The 19,785-nt window shown below is 35.6% G+C and overlaps 1 pseudogene; it reads right to left on the reverse strand.

Moving 5' to 3' along the window:
• The window catches only part of LOC149167189 (CO(2)-response secreted protease-like), a 56,377-nt pseudogene that overhangs the window by 4,776 nt on the left and 31,816 nt on the right, over positions 1–19,785 (reverse strand).

Genomic DNA, 19,785 nt, shown 5'->3' on the forward strand with positions numbered 1-19,785 from the left:
GCCATGTTACAAGCTAACAACACATTATCTTCGTTGATATTTTCTCTAGTGATATTTGCACTAGATCTATTATTCATATCATGTTGTTTCTTCCTACATTCACTGGCATAATGCCCATATTTTTTACAGTAATAACATTGGACATTGGATTTTTCATACCTTTGTCCTTGAGCATGATGTTGTCCACTTTGTTGGCTGCTACCTTGGCCTTGGTTCCGATTTAGATTGCTGCCTCTTCCTTGAGCATTTCCTAGACTGTTCCTTCCACCTCTATTTTGGCTTTTGCCTCTTCCTCTCTTGCTTCCTCTGCCTTGACCTCTTCCTCTTCCAAAGGACATCTGGGTCTTGAAGGCTTGCTCTAGAGATGAGTTCTCATTTCTACTCAACCTCTGCTCATGTGTTATCAGTGATGCATGAAGTTCATCAACTGAAAAGTTTGAGAGATCCTTTGTCTCTTCTATGGTGGTGACAATCACATGGAACCTTGAGGGTAGGACTCTCAATATTTTCTCCACAATCCTCCTTTCTTCAAGAGTCTTTCCATGAGTCCTTATCTGTGTGACCAGACCAATTACATATGTGAAGAATGAGTCAATATTGTCTGACTCCTTCATGCACAGATTCTCAAAATCTTTCCTCAGCAATTGTAGTTTTGTTGTCTTCACTTTCTCCATGCCTTGATAGGCTGTCTTGAGGGTTTGCCATGCTTCTTTGGATGTCTTAGCTGCTGCTATCCTTGGAAACACACTCTGGTCCACTGCTTGATACAAAAATACAAGGGCTTTTGAATCCTTCTTCCTATTGCTCTTCAATAGGTCTTTCTCTGCCTGAGTTAATCTATTAAATTCATTTTCATCTGCTAGTTCTTCAAATCCATCTTCAACTAATTCCCATAAATCTTGAGAGACAAACAGGGCTCTCATGGTTATTGCCCAGTAGTCATAGTTTTTCCCATTAAACTGTGGGAGCTTAGTATTAAACATACCCATACTAGTGCTTGTGTTGGCCATTCCTTTCATTCTAAGCTATGCTTCTAAATCCTTGACTGTGTATTTAAAACACTGATTGTTTCTTCAGCAGTAACAAAAAAAACTTTGAGGAATACCTGGATTCTTTTGCCTGAGACTTCACTCTGCTGGAGAAGATTTACTGCTGCAACAAAAAACTCCTCCCTTCAGCTTTTTTAACACCTTTAAAGAGCCTAAACCAGCTCTTATACCACTCTTGGGGATTCTTCTGGTAAAATCCCAAAAACAAAATAAACTGAACACATAGACAATGCTCTGTTTTTCTCCACAGGGTCTTTTAACACGGGGAAGCTTTAATTATCTTTGTATTCATTAAAGTAAAATTCTTGATACAAGATTCATTCTCTTTCACTGAGAGGGATTCACCAAAACATTTCAACAAAATTACTGTCTCCTTTATATAAAAAAAAAATTTACACAGCTGTGTGTAAATTTTTGTTTACATTTACTGCTGTAAAATAAAAGCTTACAAATCCATTCTTCACATTACATAAAATTGCTATGCATTTCAATGCATGAGCTCCACAAAAATTACCACGCTGCTATGCATTCCCATTCACACCGCTGTGTGAAAAACCTATACTCCATTTGCAAGCTGCTCCGGTTTCGTTTTCTTTGCACTGCTGTGAATTTTCACCTTTGCATTTTCCGAATTGTCAACTCCAAAAAAACATAGCATATACAATGCATATGTAACACGTAAATACACATTTACTATGCCCATACCTCCGTAAGAATTAAAAACATTAAAATTAAAAAACTTTACCAACCCAAATAAAGTGCATTAATTGTTTTACTGAGATGAACGGTGGCCAACCAAAAACTTTTACGGCACGTCAAAATTCATTTGCTGCAGGTCTGATGTTGTCCATCAACCGTTGATCTGCCCTAAAGAAATCAGACGGTTGTGGTGAATATTGGAAGGCCTTTATTTGCTGAACGTTATGTCCCGATGGAAAGGTTGTTTTGGAGAAGATACATTTTACGCGTGGCAAAATCTTATTGCATCGGGGGCGTTTGTACGAAAACTGCTTGCTAACCAAAAGTGGTCCGATAAGTTAATGGTTTTCCGGAATGGTTTTATGGTCGCCGTTTTAATGCTTCTGCACAGCAGGTTGAAATTAATATTTTAATAGGTAGCCACCTCTGTAGATTGTCAGATTCACTACCATGTTTATTCAATCAAATATTCAATTGAATTCCTATAGAGGGTCCATTCTAAGAAATATTTAATTCAATTATTCAAGCAGCATATGAAACCAACAAATTAAATTGAGAAATGAAAGGAAGATTTTGTCAAATGAAATGAACAGATATGCTTTTTTTTTCAGAGGAAAAAAAACATCATGGATTTATATTAAGGAAATATAAAGATCTGCAATACATTACATTTTTTTGGGGGCTATGAGATGCCCAAAACCAGATACTATATAGTAGAACAGATTTATCCAATTCACGGAACCCTGAAACAAAACCTTACCCATAACTTCTTAACAGATTAGATTCATAATCAGTGTTTTACCTCCTTTCGCTAAAATGAACACAATCGAACAGAGTCTTTCATTGTGTATATTATATTGATTGGTTAACCCTTGTATTTTGAAAGTCACCGTCGTTTTTTTTTCTAACTGAATACCAAGCGCTCAATCCAATTTGGATGATATGGGACGTATCGATAATATCCATTGAAGGAAAAATTGAAACTAAAATGGATTAATTTAATACACCACTGATAAATCAATTTGTCTTTTTACATTTTTGAAAGGAAGAGTTCCTACAGAACATTGGAATGTATGAGAGAAGCTTTATCAAATAGAAATTATATATTATGTATATATTACTGGATTTTTAGTATATTTTTGGAAAACTGAACTTAAATAGTTAGTTTAACAAAAATTTTGTTGATAAATGTTTTTTGGATTAATTACATTATTAAAATTTGGTAGATTTTTCTAACCAATTAATATGTTTCAACCTTATATTAAGGATGAATCACATTAGTTTGTTCAAAATGTAGACCAAATCTTAATGAGGTGATCAATGTGAAAGACATTTATCTACAATATAGATCACAAAAGTCATATAACAAAATTTGTGTTTTAAATAAATAATGTGGAAAATATGCACTTGAACCTTAAATCAACAACAATGATCAGAATTCATTTAAACAAATATGGTATAATTTTTAGAGAAAAATTAAGGTGCTACTTAAATTTTATAATAATGGTTATTTATAGTTTAAAATCATGATTTTTTTTAAGAAACAATTCAATTATTATAATTATCCTAAAAAATTAGCAAATGTGATAGGAATAATTTTGACCAATTAAATGTCTTGAGGATTTCCTTAATCCATAATTATTTTTAAAACCATATAATGTAATAAAAAAATCCATTAAATATTTTTGAATAAAACATAACTATATAAATTAAATACCCTCTAAAAAATAATTAATTTATAATAAATATCAAAATATTTTATCATGTGTATATATATATATATATATATATATATATATATATATATATTATTTTAAGTTAAATTTATTTATAAAATTTATTTACAAATTAAAAATGTCTATGATAAAATAAGAGTAAATCTCTATAATTAAGATTGTTACATGTTTTTTTAAATGTGTATATATATTTAACTTATAAATTAATTATTTATATAATTATTTAAAGAAAAATTACAATTTAATTTATTTTAATAACTATTTTTTTTTTTTTAATAGCAATGTAAGATATATCATGAAATATTTATTTTGATACTTAAAATAAATTCATGTCTATCGATATTTATTAATCTTTTAATTTGTATACTTACTTTAGTTATTATAATATGTATTATAATAATACACTAATTCATAATTAATGATAAACAAAAATAGAAAAACTATAATATATGTTGACACATATAATTAATTCTTTTAGATTAAAATAATTGATATTTAATATTAAATTAATGTTAATTATTTTTAAATATAAAATTATTAAATAAAAAACTATGCATGTAAAATAATTTAAAAAGATAGAATTTAAATTTTTTATTATTTAAAATATGTGATAAATTTGAAGTGAAAATAAAATGAACTAACGAGTAAATTATAATAAATTTTATTTTGAATAATATTAACACCTATAGAGATAAAGTGAATATTAAAATGATGTAAATAGAGAGATTATATTAATACTCCTAAGCATTTAACCCAAATTATATCAGCTCCTATAGAGATAAAATGAATGTTAAAATGATATAAATAAAGATTATATTAATACTCCTAAGCATTTACCCCAAATTAAATGCATATTAAAATGATGCGAATGAAGATTATATTAATACTACTAAACATTTACCCCGAAAAAGTATTGAAATAAACGTTAATAAGATACTTTAGGGTTATCCAAATTTGAGAGTCGTGAGGTTTTACCAGGTAAACGAATATGGAAATAAAGATTGGCGAGAGTCTTACCAGTGGTGATGAGGGCCGACCTGATGGCAGCCGCGCTCCAACTGGGATTCACAGATTTTAAGAGTGCTGCTGCGCCGCTCACATGAGGAGTGGCCATGGATGTTCCAGTCTGTAATGAGAACTGCGAAGGCTTTTTTCCAGGCGGAATATCCGCAGACTCGTTAAGAGGTATCCAAGCTGCGAGTATGTTCATGCCCGGCGCGTATATGTCTGGCTGCAGCAAACCACAATTATCATTTAAACAGACAACGCTTATTTTCAAGGAACTACTGAATTGACAGTTATTTATATTACAAGTCCAACCTTGACGATGCTTCTAGTGAATTGGCTGGGACACTGGACGAGAAATAGGCAACGACTGGGGCGGGCTTGTAATTCGAGACTGCCACAGTTAATTGTTGCTACAGGGGCTCTGACACATCCAGACAAACATTACGCGGGCAAATCATTAAAAAAACCACAAGCTAGAAAATGGATTGCAAAGGATCGAGAGGGTACCGTTGAGATCTTATATAAGATAAAATCTTCGATCCATCTGTTGGAACTACTACACACCTACATGCAGACTCTTAGTTAGAGCATGTGACTGCATGCAAGATTTTTTTTGCATGTTGGAACTACTACACACTTACATGCGGAATCTTGGTTAGAGCATGGGATTGCATGCAAGATTTCTTTTGCATGATTTACTCCTTGATTTGCTCCTTCTTTAACTCCGCAACTCACTAGTTATCTCCGGAACTTGTTGTAGGTGTTGAGTCTTCTCATTGATCACCACTATAGTGCATTACCTTGGGATCTTCACCCAGTGATGCTATATCATGAGCATTGTAACATATTTTCGAATGAATCATTCTTTTCTTCTTTCGATTTTCTTTTAGTGTTTTTGCTCTGCAAAGCTGTGTGTTCAACCTTTACTAGCTAGATTCATCTGTGCAGGTTTTTTAACACATTTACATGGTATCAGAGCCCGCAGGTTGCTAGATAAAAGGCGCACCAGTACTATATTTTGCAAGTATTACAGCTTGGAGATCGAAGATTGACAAAAAAATGGAGTTTCCCAAAGCATCGATCCTAACACCATACAACTATCATGAATGGAAGGACCAAATGGCTCGATACCTTCGTCATAAAGGGTTGTACAGGATTACCATGGCTACAGAAGTGGAACCCACTTCAGCCATAGAGAAATCCAAGTACCTCAACCGTATGGATGAGGCCCACGGATCCATATGCATGTGCATCTCTCCAGAGTTGCAGTTTCATCTATCTGCCTGTAATACTCCCAATGAGATTTGGAAAAAGGTTGAAGAACTCTACGGGAAACAGGATGAGATGAAAGGACATCTGCTCGAAGTGGAGCTGCTATCATTGGATCCACAGAACTATGACAGAATTCAAGACTTCTTCACCAAATATAATGATCTATTGTTGCAACTCAAGGGTTGTGGAATTGACAAATCCAAGGAGGAGAGTCACCAAGTTCTCTCTATTATGTCAAAGCTCGGACCGAAATACTCCGTCTTTGTGTCTACATTTCATTCAGTAAGGCTCGCAACAGGTAAATCCTACACTATGCCTTCTCTCAAAGAATTTATGGAGTCCCTTATTTTTGAGCAAGATAAACTCATTGGCATGGGGAAAATCAAACCTCCAAAAGCACATGCACTTGCTGTGCATGATGGCAGCCACTAAAAATCACAGATTTGATTCAAATCAGAAAAATCAGCAGCAAAAAGACAAAGGAAGAGCACATTCCCATCCAAAGAAGGAAGGGTACACCAAGCCCTTCAATGACTCCTCCGGCTCGAGAAATGAGAAAGGGAAGAAAGGAAATAGATGCACCTACTGTCAAAAAGGATTCCATTTAGAATCCTCTTGCATGAAGAAACAAATTGACCAAATGGCAGAAATTCTTCAGAAGCACAACCTTGGGGACGACATCCCTCAGGGCGCCAAGAAGAAAACTGAGGATCCGCCACATGGGAAAGGTAACAATTTTCATGCTTTAGTTGCAATTAATTCTTCTCCTGATGCATGGATTATAGATTCTGGTGCATCACATCATATGGCTGCTGCAAAGGAAGTCTATTCCTCTTTGGATGCATGCAAAGGACCTCCCATCCTCATGGGAGATGACTCACCTATTGAGGTCACCGGAAAAGGTAGAGTGGAACTTTTACACGGAAGCTTTGAAGATGTGCTTCATGTTCCAAAACTTTCGATAAACCTGCTTTTTGTTTATCAGATCACTCATTCTGGCACCGGAAAGAGAGTGGAATTCACTCCAGATGCAGTGAACATATATGATCTACATAGCAATGCCAAAATTGCAACTGGTGAGGTAAACAATGGAGCCAGACTGTATACATTTTCTGAATTTATTGAATCTGAATCCTCCTTATTGCTTACACATGCTGATGATAGTAGTAGGCTTTGGCACGAGAGGTTTGGTCACTTAAATTACAGGTATATGCAGCAGCTAAACAAGAATGAGATGGTGGAAGGCTTGCCAAATATCAGTTTCTCCAAAGGAGTTTGTGAAGGGTGTGTTCCTGGCAAACATCCTAGAGAAAAGTTTGACACTGACAAGACTCACAGAGCATCCTCTCCTCTAGATCTGATCCATAGTGATCTCATGGGGCCTTTTCCTCATCCTTCCATCAACAAAGCAAGGTATGTGCTTACATTTATTGATGATTTCTCACGGTATACTTGGGTGTATCTTCTCAAGAACAAATCTGAAGTTTTTGAGCACTTTGAAGATTTCAAAGCACTAGTTGAGACTCAGTTAGAGAGAAAGATCAAATCCCTCCGTACAGACAATGGGGGAGAATATGTTAACACAGCACTTCAGAACCTTTGCCTTCAGTCCGGCATATAGTTGTAGTACACAGTCCCATACACTCCGCAGCATAACGGAGTTGCTGAGAGAAAGAACCGATCTCTCAAAGAGATGGCTTCCTACATGTTGCATGCCAAGTCACTGCCTCATAACCTCTGGGCCGAAGCACTTAATTGTGCTAACTACATCCAGAACAGATCTCCTCATAAGTCTGTCAAGGATCAGACCCCCTTTGAGGCTTGGAGCGGCACTAAACCAGAGGTCACTCACCTCCGTGTTTTCGGCTCTCGAGCATGGGCCCGGATCCCCTCTGAAAAGAGGAAAGCTCTTGATCCACAGAGCATTCAGTGCATATTTGTTGGATACCCTGATGGTGTGAAGGGATATCGACTCCTGATTCCCTCTACGGACAAGCTCATCATTGAGCGAAGTGTCAAATTTGAGGAAAGTCTCTCGCATGCACCTCAAGCACCCCATGCAGACACTTTTTATCTACCTCATGTCCGAGATGATGACTCAGTGCATTCAGATGCAGATACAGATCATGCAGATGGCGAGGAAGAGCATGCAGATGCAAATGATGATCCACATTCAAGCCCAGATCGCGCTTCCAGCAGTGAATCATATTCCCCTATCATAAATCAGAGAACAAGGAGCTTACGTGAGATATATGCACAAGACCAACCAGCTGCTAGAAATGGTCTTGTGGGGGATAATTCTGATCTGCAGAGGGCTAGCTCAGAGTTTATTGAGCCTCCTCTTGTCCTCACTGCCACTGAACCATCGCCCTCCTGGCATTGTCATTTGGTTCAGTCTTCTGATCCACAGTCTTATGCTGAGGCTGCTGGGCATCCATCTTGGGAGTCCGCCATGGAGGAGGAGTATAACGCCCTCCTCGAGAACCAGAGTTGGGATCTGATCCCCCTTCCTTTAGGAAGGAAACTTGTCCGATGCAAATGGGTCTACAGGACCAAGAGTGCTGCAGATGGGCAAATCACCAGACGGAAAGCAAGCCTAGTAGCCAAAGGCTTCCAACAAGTGCATGGCATTGATTATGACGAGACCTTTGCTCCAGTAGCAAAGATGGATTCCATACGCCTTACACTTGCCATTATGGCTGCCCAGCGGTGGGAAGTACATCAGATGGATGTGAAGAATGCCTTTCTTCACGGAGACCTATCTGAGGAGATCTACATGGAGCAGCCACATGGTTTCATTCAGGATTCATCTTTGGTCTGCAGACTGAAGAAATCTCTCTACGGCCTTAAGCAAGCCCCGAGAGCTTGGTACGCGTAGATGGATTCTTTTCTCTTATCACAAAACTATGAAAGATGTAAGTCTGATCCGAATGTTTACATGCTTAGGACACATGATTCTCTTCTTATCTTAGTTTTGTATGTAGATGATCTTCTAATCACTGGCAGCTCGGCTTCGGCCATTGCTACAGTCAAGAGGGCCTTGCATGATAGGTTCTTGATGATGGACATGGGTCCATTACACTTCTTTCTTGGTCTTGAGATCAGCCAGAATGCCACAGACATCAAACTCTCTCAGGCTAAGTATGCACGGGATCTCCTCGAGAGATTTCGCATGACTGACTGCAAGCCAGCACCGACTCCTTTTCTGTCTGGGGTCTGCCTTGAGGATGGAGGTGACACTCCATTAGTTGACAGCACTCTCTACCGACAGCTAGTGGGGAGCTTATTGTACCTCACCCACTCCAGACCAAATCTCTCATATGTAGTAGGGGCAGTTTCCAGATACATGCAGAAGCCGCATGAGCTACACTAGAATGCTGCCAAGCGCATCCTCCGATATGTGCAGGGCACCATCACCTTCGGGATTCACTATGCAGCAGGCACTGCATTGAATCTCCTTGGCTTCATAGATTCTGATTGGGCGGGAGACAACATTGATCGCAAGTCCACCTCCGGATATTCACTCAGTCTAGGATCTGGCCCTATCTGTTGGTCGAGGAAGAAGCAGGCTGCTATTGCTCTCTCTTCAGCTGAGGCTGAGTACCGAGGAGTAGTCAACATCACCATTCAGGCTCTGTGGCTACAACACTTCCTCACTGGGTTGGGCGTCCAGTTCCATCAGCCCATTGTCATCTGGTGTGACAACCAGAGCACTCTCAAATTTTGCAGGGATCCAGTACAGCGGCAGCGGATGAAGCACATAGAGATCCATATGCACTACATCAGAGACTTAGTACATGATCGGGTCATTGATTTGCAGTTCTGTCCTTCAGCAGAACAGACTGCAGACATCTTCACCAAGACATTCACTGAGCAGAAGTTTCGCTCTCTGCGTGATCATCTTGGAGTGAAGGACACGATTGCTTAGCAACTGTATTTTTCTTCCTCTTTTCTTTTGATTACATTGTATTTTGAAGGGGGGGGGGGGGGGTTTCCCACGAGGTTTTCCCTCTTTCCTCAATTTTAGTACAAGTTGCACTGTATTTTGGGTGACCTTTGGCCTTAGTTGCCAGGGCCCATTTTCTATTTTTCCCCATAGTGGTGTTCAGGGGGGGTGTTGGAACTACTACACACCTACATGCAGAGTCTTAGTTAGAGCATGTGACTGCATGCAAGATTCCTTTTGCATGTTGGAACTACTACACACTTACATGCGAACTCTTGGTTAGAGCATGGGATTGCATGCAAGATTCCTTTTGCATGATTTACTCCTTGATTTGCTCCTTCTTTAACTCCGCAACTGACTAGTTATCTCCGGAACTTGTTGTAGGTGTTGAGTCTTCTCATTGATCACCACTATAGTGCATTACCTTGGGATCTTCACCCAGTGATGCTATATCGTGAGCATTGTAACATATTTTCGAATGAATCATTCTTTTCTTCTTTCGATTTTCTTTTAGTGTTTTTGCTCTGCAAAGCTGTGTGTTCAACCTTTACTAGCTAGATTCATCTGTGTAGGTTTTCTAACACATTTACACCATCTTCATCACTGAGTGTAGTCCCGAATCGTTAACGACAACCATCCCTCCGCCTTCTGCGCCCAGCACTGCTTCTGACCTCGAACTTGGAGGGATGTTACTATTCATGTCTGAACATACCACAATCTTTCCTTTTGCTTTTGCCGTATCCAGAAGTCCAGGATAACAATTACTGTGAACAGCCACGGTCAATAAAATTACTTCTAGCTCAGTTTAAATGTCTCTATGTATATGTTTAGTTTACTGTGTTTCCAAATTTTGAACCTTGGATGGTTCCAGAGATGGATAAAATTTACCTTTTACTTTTAATTAACTTAGGTTTATATTAATTTTGCGTTCAAATAAAATATTAATTTATTTTAAGTTTATTTAATTGAGCTGCGCTAGAGGGAATGGTGTCACATGCATGGCGTAATGTTACATTTAGAATTTTAAAATATATAAATTAAATAAATGAATTTAAATATTTATGTGTATATTTATTTGAAATTTACCTATAATTAATATTAAATTTCAAAATTTTATCGTCTTTCCTACTCAATAAATCTAAACCATATCTAATATAAATATAAAAAATATTCTAAAAATATAAATAAAATTAGCTAAAAAATAAATTGATAATATTTATTTTATTTGAATCAAAAGTAAAATATATTTTTATGTTAATTATATTCATTTTAAAACTATTTATAAAATTTAATTTTAATTATCAATAATTATTAAGTTCCCTGAATGATAAAGATTTAATATTAATAAAACATTTTAAAATATTTTTAAAAATAATCATAAAGCAAAAATAAAAATTTATTTTAAAAATAGCTATGCATGCTTTCTCATTTTAATTAAAATAATTAACTTAAAAAAACAAAGTCATCTGAACTTAAGTTACTGTTTTTTAGTATAGAATATTAGTTTATGGTTTTTGGGTATGGAGTATTAATAAATTAGTACACTCACATTAATATTAATATTAATGTGGTTGATATAGCCAAAGGTTTCATAAATATAACTAAAAATTTATTTTCTAAGAATGTCTTATTAATGCAGACATTTAAGTGATTAATCATATATAAAAAGATTATGGGTCAACTTTAAATTAAGAAAAAAATAATTATAAATGAATGTTATAAGTAATAATGAGGAAGTTATCATGGAGGAACTTATTAGGTTTGGAATAATCTCAAATCCCTATGAAATTGGTGGGTGGGGAGCCATGTGGCACGCATCTATTTTTTGAAATTTATTAAAAGTAATGGACCATATTGCTAAATAAAATTTGCTTATATATATGAGTGAATGTTATAAATAATAATGATGAACTCATGTGCCAACGATATATTTTTTTACATTTATTAAAAGTCAATGCAACCTAACAAAAACTTTAATACATTACATCTGTGCATAAACATCAAGACTAAGCATACACTGAGCATATTCCTTTGAGAATCAATCTATGCCCTCAATTAAAAAAATAAAAAATAAAAAAAATCAAGAGGTCCCCTCCACCTTAAGTTGAAATAAAAAACCTTGAGCAACTAAAATAATGGAGACATTTAAGTGATTAATCATATATAAAAAGATTATGGGTCAACTTTAAATTAAGAAAAAAAAAATTATAATTGAATGTTATAAGTAATAATGAGGAACTTATCATGAAGGAACCTATTAGATTTGGAATAATCTCAAATCCCTATTAAATTGGTGGGTGGGGAGCCATGTGGCACGAATCTATTTTTTAAAATTTATTAAAAGTAATGGACCATCTTGCTAAATAAAATTTGCTTATATATATGAGGGAATGTTATAAATAATAATGATGAACTCACTTGCAAAGGATATATCTTTTTATATTTATTAAAAGTCAATGCAACCTAACAAAAACTTTAATACATTACATCTCTGCATAAACATTAAGACTAAGCATACACTAAGCATATTCCTTTGAGAATCAATCTAGGCCCTTAATTAAAAATAATAATAAATAAAAAATCAAGAGATCCCCTCCACCTTAAGTTGAAATAAAAAAACCTTAAACAACTAAAATATTGAGTAATAATATTATCACAAAACTTATTTATTAATTAAAAATCTCCATAATAAAATAAAAATGAACCTCCATCTTTCGAAAATTTGTTAATATTATGTATAATTTTTACAAAAGCACAATATTATTTTTAATTTCCCCATATATATATATATATATATATATATATTCATCTCAAATTTATAAAATTACAATCATCATCATTTAAAATTTTTCCCATTCAATGCGACGTCTGCTGAGGTGACAATAGGATACATCTCCGAACGGGTAAGGTTAGAAAAATTTATGGCTTCTCCCTGGTATACGAGTCACAATTAATCTTTGGCATAAAGCAGGAAATTCTAATTGCAAACGTTGCCTCATATTGCTCACCTTCACTGTCTTCCCGTTACCCAAAATTATGTCCGATTCCAAATCTCTGTCAATCGTTGTCGCAGCAACCCTCCCGTTACCCAAAATTATGTCCGATTCCAAATCTCTGTCAATCGTTGTCGCAGCAACCCTCAAAATCCAGGGAGCGCTGTTCGACACTGAATATAGCGCGGGACCGTCGTTGCCAGCGGAGGCTACCACCACTATTCCTTTCAGGATCGCGTGAAATGATCCTAATGCTATTGGGTCGTACAAGAAATATAACGGTAAGGCCCTCCAAGTGAGATGGGTAACACATCCACCCCATCCTTCACGGCATCGTCCACTCCCGCTAGAATGTCGGATCCCTGACAACCATCAGCAGAGCAGACTTTGTAGACTGCGATTCTAGATGTGGGAGATCCTCCTCTTGCAGATCCGCTGGCAAGCCCGTAGTAGTCGGCTTCCGCCACCACACTACCCGCTGCAGTTGAGGCTGTGTGTGTTCCATGCCCCCAGTCGTCTCTCGGCTGTGTTCCAGTGTAATAGCGCGCGCCAATGATTTTTCTGTTTGTACATGACCAGATATTAACACAAATTCCAATGCAATAATTGCAGAGTTCAACATTTATAAATTTACGTCAACTACTATGCATGAGACTAATTCATCTGTTGATCTTTAAATGAGATTACATCAGTTTTACTGACCCAGGAATCGTTAGGTTAAGAAAATACTCAACTATTAATTGTTAATATGATATTTACATAATTACAACTACTAAGTATGGATTGAAAGGAAGAAAAAGCTTGAACTCATAGATTTTCCGAATAAGATTCATTAATTTGATCAGAACTTTTAAAGGATACCATTAAAACTTTTAAAGGATTGACCTTTAATTGAAGCGAACTAAAAACATGGAAAAAAACAAACGATTTATCAAGATGTTCGTGAGGTTGCATGAGGTGGACAGTAAATTTCGCTATGGTCCTACCCAAGAATCATGTTTTTCTTATCTGTTAAATCGTTAAAGATCAAATTTGAGCAGCTAGAAGATGAGAAATTACAGACCTATTGCACTTGAAATTTGGTCCTCCTTTGCATGCTCCTTTCCACCGAGAAGGAACTGGACCAATTCCGTCATCGTTGAAGCTTGGTGACTCATGCCGAACACCTGTACATGACCCACGTTAGCGACCATGAACGAATACCATTACTTTGACCAAAACTGAGTTCAAAACTCAGACTAAACACTCGCAATCTGGGAGACAAATATGTGCAGGTACCACCCTTCTACAACTACTCTTGGAACCTGGAGGAGACACTTTACCACGACAATCGACCAAACTGAAAATCTTGAACTAGACCTCTAAAACATGCTTGCTAATGAGAGTCCATGCCTCACAATACTCCTTGGAAAGTTCATTGCCACCTTACACGTGCAGGAAAGTAAATTAGGCCTGTTTCCCAACCACCATGCATTAAGCCTCATACTTATGTTGTCCTTGGCTCAAATCCCACTCTGACCACTTCACCAAGTGTCACCCAGATCTTGGATTCAGATCTTGGTGTTAAATGTTGCCATGACTAGCATTTTTTTCAAGATCATTTTCAATTAATCCAAATATTCTCTATTTTCTATTGTGTGCCATGGTTGATCCAGCATCCTTCTAGTATTTTGGCATCCCCAATTTTCCGTAAAATTTTTTCCCTATTGCCTTCTCGTCTTGACACGGGACAAAATTAGGTAATCAAACCCAGTGATGAGGCTGTCGATATTCTAGATCAATTAGCCACTTCTCCAACTGTGACTATTCTTCTCACTGCTAGAACCTTGGTTGGGTTTTTTAAGGGCCTCAGTGACAAGGCAAGAATCCCCTTCTATCATCAGTTTCTTGTATCCTTCTCTTACAGCAATGATTAAGCCTTTCTCCAAAGTGGTGAATTACTTTTCATGGTTGCTACCGTAACCACAATCGGTTGCATAAAGGATTTTGATATTGTTCTGATATTCCTCGAAAATGCCTCCGTAACCAACATCCCCAAGAATGCCTTTGGAGGCTCCATCAAAGTTGATCTTCACAAAACCCTCAAGAGGGGCTAAGTAATTGGATGAATATGATCTGGGAGATATCACGAGATTCCATGAAGAAGGTTCAATCATTTGGGAGTTAAATTCAATTGATTGAGAATTTGTTCCTTTTGGGGGGGCTACCAATCATCCGAGTGTCATTGTTCAACTAGAATTATTTCCTTGATATTTTGAATAATTCATTTCCATATTCCTTCCAGGTTTAAATATTGATCGTTGAGGATTATTCTATTGTGTTATTTCCATGTTTCCCATGTGAGGAAACTTAATGCCAAACTCCAAGCTTTATTTAGGATTGGGCTTGGGAAGATCCATGTTCGCCAAGCTTCAATAGTTTCTGTAATACTGTGTTGATCCCTATCTAGATGTACAAATATAATAGCTAACTTACTGCACAATTTCCCCACTAAGGGGCATGTAATTAGAAATTTTTTTGAGGTTTATTCCTAGTTGTTGCACATAATACAATAAGATGGTCCATGAAATCCTCTCTTTTGAAGTTGATACCAGGTCGAGATTCTTTTTCTCCACACCAGCCAAAGAAGATGAACCACCTTTGGCAAGAGGTATTCTTTCCATATTTTCCTCCAAATGGAACTATAGTTGTTTGGAGTGTCTTCTGCTACTAGTTTATATGGTTCTCTTACATTAAACATTCCTTTGGTGGAATATCCCCATCCCAGGATGTCCTCACCATCTCGATTAGTTATTTTCCTAGACTAAAATTATTTATTTATCACCTACCATTGTTTGGTTAATGGAGGGTCCACCCAGCCATTACAGTCCTTCCCTTACCTCTAATTCATATCATTTTGTATGGGTTTCCAGAATTGATCTACTATGGCACAATTTTGGCTACTTGTGAAAAGGAAGATTTCACTAGTCTCGTCGACTAAATAAAATCCCTTATTTTTACCAGGCCTCTTGCGAGAAGAGGGAACTCTTTCCATCCTAGATTTCTTAGATTGTGTGGTGTTTGACAAGATCTTTGTTGCTAGTAGCTAATTTCCAAGTTAAGGAACCATTGGGGACATTCATATATCTTAGTTTGTCTAGTTAAAAGCCGGTATACTATATTTTCTTGTCCATATATTCTTCTAGAGATCAAGGCCTCCCATTAACCAACCTCGCCATAATTTGGATGCAAGCATTTTTTTTAGAATCTCTAGGTCTCTCAAGCAAAGAACCCATGCTACTTTGGGTTTAATGACGTTAGTATAAGATACTAGGGAATTTTTTAACTTGTTAGGCTCCTCTCCAAATAACTTTTTTGAAGATCTATGTCATACCAAGGCAGATGGACTTAGGAGTAGCTAAACCCAAAACTTGATAGACTGAGATTTAGTGTGAAATGGATTTCAAAAGGACAACTCTACCTACAAGGTTCATGGATCTAAATGTGCAACCATTATGTTTAGTTTGAATCTTTTGAAGGAGATCCTTCTAGCAGGCAGTGCTTAGGGAATTGATGACCAGAGGTATGCCCAGGTATTTGATAGGAAGGAGCCCAACTCCAAAGCCCGAGGTTCTCACTAGAAAAATCTGAATGGCCTTCGGGGTATTGAAGAAGAATATATGGATTTGTCATTGTTTGTGAGAGTTCCATAAGCTTGCATAAACTCATTCAAAATGTTCTTTATATTTCTGACCTCCCTTGAGGATATTCTACATTTATCTCAAATAATATTATGACCTTAGACTTGTCTATTTTGGAATAAGACTTACCAGAGTTTAATTAAATTTTTAATTATTGTTAAGTAAATATTAGTTATTTAACTTCTAGAGAATATTTTAGAATGTTCTTAGTAGTAATTATTAAGCATGTAGTATTAGTAAACCATGGTATTCACCTATGGAATTCAAGTTAAGAATCTCAATTGTAAAGTGAGGGCGAATCTCCATGGTTAAAAATATTGCTACATGGTATAAAATGTATCTATGTTCCTCATATATTAATTCTTTTTATAATCAATAATAATAATGATTTAAAACAAAGTTACAATTTTATTAAATCTTGGCAATCCAAAATGTATTGAGATAAGTGTTTCAATATATTAGTATTTAAGGCCCATTTAATTTATCCAAAAAAATGTCATAAACCATCAACATTAAACTCTTATTACCTATTGCTACTCTATTATATTTTCCTTACTATATGTTTTTACACACACAAATATATATATCCATTTCATGATTAATTTAGTTAATTTTTATGAATCTTTTAATTTTGAAAGTGTGAGATATATCATGAGGTAAATGTCTTTATATCTACTATGGATTAATATCTATCTGCATTTACTAACCATTTAATTTATATTGTTTAGGTTAAATTTAATTGAGTGGAGATGCTCATTCTACAATCCCGTATGAGGTAGTGAGATTTTTAATTTCATGAGTGTTCAATGTAGAGTTGGTGTATCCCCTTTAAAATAACAATAAAAATAAAATATCCTCTATAATCAAAATAAAAATAAAGTATACATATTTTGATCGTTTTACTTAAATGGGAGTTGGTGTATGTTTGGTTTATTGGTTGTTGATATTACAACCCAATACAAACAACACTCTCACTCTCACTTATGAATACAATATATCAACTTTATATTTTAATATCAAAGATATATATATATATATATATATATATATATATATATATATATTACTTAAATGGGAGTTGGTGTATGTTTGGTTTATTGGTTGTTGATATTACAACCCAATACAAACAACACTCTCACTCTCAGCTATGAATACAATATATCAACTTTATATTTTAATATCAAATATATATATATGAACAAAATATTTCAATATGAAAAGAGGAGAAGTAATATAAGATAAAAATATTGGAAGTATTATGAAATGCATTTAAAAACATATTGATAGAAAAAAAATATGTCAACAATGTAATCTATAAATAAAATATATGAAAATTCAAATCAGTTTTGTTATAGAATTTTAAGGTAAGTGTTAATTTTGAATGGAATAATTGTTCCAATTGCATGTTTAAATTATTTTATTCCATTTATTAAAAAATGCAAATTTATATATAGAGAAAGGAATTGCACTGCAAGAGAAATAGTTATAAAAGAGAAATAATTAACATAGACTTTTGTTGAAATAATCTTTTTTATCTTATTCATTATATAAGTGTATTTTTTCAACATTTAGTTGATGTAAAACTAAAGGTAGCTCCTAAGAAATTCTGGAGGAAGATTCTAACTAGGAAAACTAAAGATAATAATAAAATTTCTTTACACAACTGGAATTCCTATATTGATAATCATTATGAATCTCCAAATGTCATGGATAACTTTGAAACCCTACTCACAATGGAAGAAGTTTTCTCATTAGAAGACATTGATTTTGGGGATAATCGCTTGGCTAATGGGAAAGCTAAGGACATTGAAGGCTACCAGGTATAAATCATAAAAATTGGAGGCCTTGTCCTCATCCCCCACATTCACAAGCTTTTCAATCAATAGGTCAAGCAAGGGTTCCATAAACCATGGACACAACGCCTCATTATCCCTATTTTTAAAAGTGGGGATACAAATAACCCCTCTAATTATCGTACAATTATGATCAGCCCTCTCCTAGCCAAGTTATATGGTATTTTGGAAAGGAAGTTGAGCATATGGCTTGAAAGTGAAGGTAAGCGGGCTAAAGTCCAAGCGGGTTTTAGAAAGCAGCACTCAACAACAGACCACCTCGTTACACTTAGGATCATTGTGGAAGAATGTCGCAATGATAAATCCAATCTCTTTTGTTGCTTTGTGGACTTTAGAAAGGCTTTTGATATGGTTCCTAGAAACAACCTTTGGAACAGATTAGATGAGCTAAATGTTCCTTTTGAGTTGAGAGTTGTCGCTATAAGGTTATACGAGAATGTAATTGTGAAGTTAAAGAGAAACGAGGGGTGGTTGAATGATATTAAGTCTAATATCAGAGTTAAACAAGGTTTCCCCCTCTCCCCTACCCTATTTGGCATTTACATCGACAAGCTATAAGGTTTTTTAGAGGAAGCAAGATGTGCTGGCACGATCTTAGCTGGGATAGTCATCATCTTTCTTCTCTACACTGACAATATTGTTCTTCTTGCAAGGTGCCCATCTGATCTTAATAAGAAACTTATACTTCTTAAGGATATCTGCTGTACCATGGGTACGAATGTTAATACTGAAAAAATAAAAGTTATGATTATCAAATCCAAGAAGGACACTTACGCTAATTTTATGTATGACAATAGTAACTTGGAGGAAGTATCTTCCTACAGGTACCTAGGAATTGATATTCATCACAAGCTCAACTAGAACTATAGCATTGAGAAAAGGATTAATGGGGGATGGAAAGCTTATTTTGGTCTTGAAAATAATTGTAAAACAACAAACCTCGTACTGTGGGATAGAAAGAAGTTCCTCTTTGAAACTTTAGTCACTCTAGTTATCTTATATGGATGTGAGGTTTGGGGTTGTAGCATCTATAAAGAATCCTGGAGAAGGATTGAGCAAATCTAGAAGCGTTTTGTAACATATAACATCAAAATTAAAAGCAACAGACCCTATCCTCTTCTCCTTATAGAAGTGGGTCTTTCCCCTATCGAGAGCCTAGTTATGACTAGGCTTCTGATGTACAAGAACAGACTCAATAACATAAGATACCATAGACTTCCTAAGCTAGCGTTAAATTCCAACCAAAATCACCTAAGGCTCAAATGAGGTTTATATAAAGACACCAGGGCCCGGTTAAACCATTGGGAGATCAATGAGAATGTTGCATTGCAAAACATTAAAAATATTGTTACTTCGTTCAAAGAAAAAATGTGGTGTGAGAAAGATTTAGTAGCTAAAAGAAAATTAAGATATTATAAGGAGGTCATCAACCCCACCTTAGAAGATCAAAAGTATCTCTCTGTTTTAACTAGCTCAAAGAAGAAAATTAATATAGCCAAGATTAGAACGAATTCTCATGAGCTCCATAGTGAAACGGGTGGTTGGGCAG

The sequence above is a fragment of the Pinus tabuliformis genome, chromosome 5_1 (assembly GCF_031772625.1).
Source record: "Pinus tabuliformis cultivar Carrire ecotype Pingquan chromosome 5_1, CPIR1, whole genome shotgun sequence".
NCBI classification, from domain to species: domain Eukaryota; kingdom Viridiplantae; phylum Streptophyta; class Pinopsida; order Pinales; family Pinaceae; genus Pinus; species Pinus tabuliformis.